We start from the raw sequence: 2,691 nt of genomic DNA on the forward strand, positions 1-2,691 counted from the left end.
TGTGGTATGATTCTTGTAATTCTTTGGGGAAGATACCCAGCAGGGAAATAGCAGGGTCAAATGGGACTTCCAATCCTAGTTCTCTGAGTATCTCCATACTGATTTCCACAGTGGTTGCACCAGTCTACATTCCCACCAACAGTGGACAAGGGTTCCTCTTTCCCCACAGCCCTGCCACCATTTGTTATTGGTTGATTTCTTGATAGCAGCCATTCTTTCTGGGGTGAGGTGCAATCTCAGTGTTATTTTCATTTGCATCTCCCGAATGACCAGTGATATTCAACATTTTTCATATGTTTATTTGCTAATTCTACTTCTTTGTCTGAGAAATGTCTGTTCATTTCAGATGCCCATTTTTAGATTGGGTCTTTAAATTTGGGAGGTCTGATCTTTTTAAGTTCTTTATAGATTCTAGATAGTAGACCTTTGTCTGAGAAACAGCCTGTGAAAAAATTTTCCCACATTGTGGGTTGTCTCTTCACACTTTTGGTGGTTTCTCTTGCTTTGCAGAAGCTTTTTAATAAGAAGAGATCCCATTTGTTGATTGTGCTTGCTAGCTCACTAGGAACTGAGGTTTTGTTCGTGAAATCTTTTCCTACACCAATGTCTTCAAGAGTTCTACCTAACCTCTCTTCCAGCTGGTTCAGTGTTTCTGTGTTTATATTTAGATGTTTAATCCATTTCAATTTTAGTTTAGTGCATGGTGAGAGATATAAGTCTAGTTTTAATCTTTGGCAAGTTGAAACCCAATTTTTCCAGCACCATTTATTAATGAGGCCATCTTTACTCCAGTGAGGGTGTTTGACTCCTTTCTCAAAGATAAGGTGGCTAAATATGTCTGGAGTTGTTTCTGCATCTTCTATTCTGTTCCACTGGACCTCAGGTCCGTCTCTTTGCCAGTACCATTCTGTTTTTCAACACAGTAGCTTTGTAGTATAGTTTCAAGTTGGGAATTGTGCTACCCCCTACCTTGTCTTTGTTGCCTAGAATAGGTTTTGCTATTCTAGGCCTCTTCTTGTTCCAAATGAATGTTTGGATTGTTTTCTCAAGGTTCGTGGAGTATGCTGCTGGAAATTCCATCAGGATTGCGTTGAATCTATATAGTAGTTTTGGAAGTGTGGCCATTTCCACTATGTTCATTCTTCCTACCCAGGAGAAAGGGAAGTCTCTCCATTTTGTGATACCTTCTTCAATTTCTTTTTTCAGAGAGCTATAGTTTTCAGAGTAGAGGTCTTTGATTTATTTACTTAGGTTGATTCCTAGGTATTTCAATTATTTGGATGTTATTGTAAAAGGAATTATTTGCCCGCTTTCTCTCCCAGTGAGTCTGTTGTTTGTGTATAGGAAAGCTATTGATTTTCGTGTGTTGACTTTGTATCCAGCTACTTTCCTGAATTTGGTTATTAAGTGTAGAAGACTTTTGGTGGAGTTCTTGGGGTCTTCTATATAGCGTATCATGTTGTCTGCAAATAATGACAATTTGACTTCTTCATTTCCTATCTTTATTCCTTTTATTTCTTTCTCTTGTCTAATTGCTATGGCTAATGTTTCCAAAATTATATAGAACAGGAGTGGTGATAGTGGACATCCTCATCTTGTTCCTGATTTTAGTGTGAAGGATTTCAGTTTTTGACCATTTAGTATGATATTGGCTATTTGTTTTTCATAGATGGCTTTTATTAGATTGAGGTAGAGACTGTCTATTCCATTTTTTTGTAGGTTTTTTTTTTCATGAATGCATGATGGATTTTTGTCAAATGCTTTTTCTGCATCTATTGAGATGATTATATGTTTTTTGTCCTTGGCTCTCTTGATATAGTGTATTACATTTATTGATTTGTGTATGTCGAACCATCTCTGCATCTGTGGGATGAATCCCACTTGGTCAGGATATATGATCTTTTGATGATCTTCTGCATTCTATTTGCCAGTATCTTATTAAGGATTTTTATATCTGTGTTTATTAGTGAGATTGGCCTATAGTTCTCCTTTTCGATTGGGTCTTTCTCTGTTTTGGAGATCAAGGTGATGCTTGCTTCCAGGAATGAATTTGGAAGTATTGATTCCCTTTCAATTTCATTGAAGAGTTTAAGCAGTAGTGGCAATAGATCCTCTCTAAATGTCTTACAGAATTCAGCAGTGAAGCCATCAGGGCCCAGGTTTTTCTCAGTTGGTAAGATTTTAAATACATTTTCAACTTCATTGATTGATATTGGGTTGTTTAGAATTTTTAAGTCTTCTTGGTTCAACTTTTGAAATTCGTACATATCTAGGAATCTGCTCATTTCTTCTGTGTTTTCCATCTTATTGGAGTATAGGTTCTTGAAGTAGATATTGGTGATCCTCTGGATTTCTGCTGGGTTAATTGTAATTTCACCCTTTTCATTCCTAATTGCATGGATTTGGGCCTTTTCTTTCCTTTTTTAAAATATATATTTGGCTAAGGGTTTGTCAATTTTATTTATTCCTTCTAAGAACCAGCTCTTTCCTTCATTGATTTTTCGTATCATTCTCTTAGTCTCCATTGCATTGCTTTCTGCTCTGATCTTTATAATTTCCTCCCTTGTATGACCTTTGGGGTTCTCCTGCTCTTCTTTTTCTAGAAGCTTGAGGTTCAGCATCAGGTTGTGTAATTGAGCTCATTTTGTTTTCTTAATATGAGTATTCACTGCTATGAACTTCCCTCATAAG

The sequence above is a fragment of the Heterocephalus glaber genome, unplaced genomic scaffold (genome assembly GCF_053883595.1).
Source record: "Heterocephalus glaber isolate CG9 unplaced genomic scaffold, H.glaber_assembly_v1.0 deba00001504, whole genome shotgun sequence".
NCBI classification, from domain to species: domain Eukaryota; kingdom Metazoa; phylum Chordata; class Mammalia; order Rodentia; family Bathyergidae; genus Heterocephalus; species Heterocephalus glaber.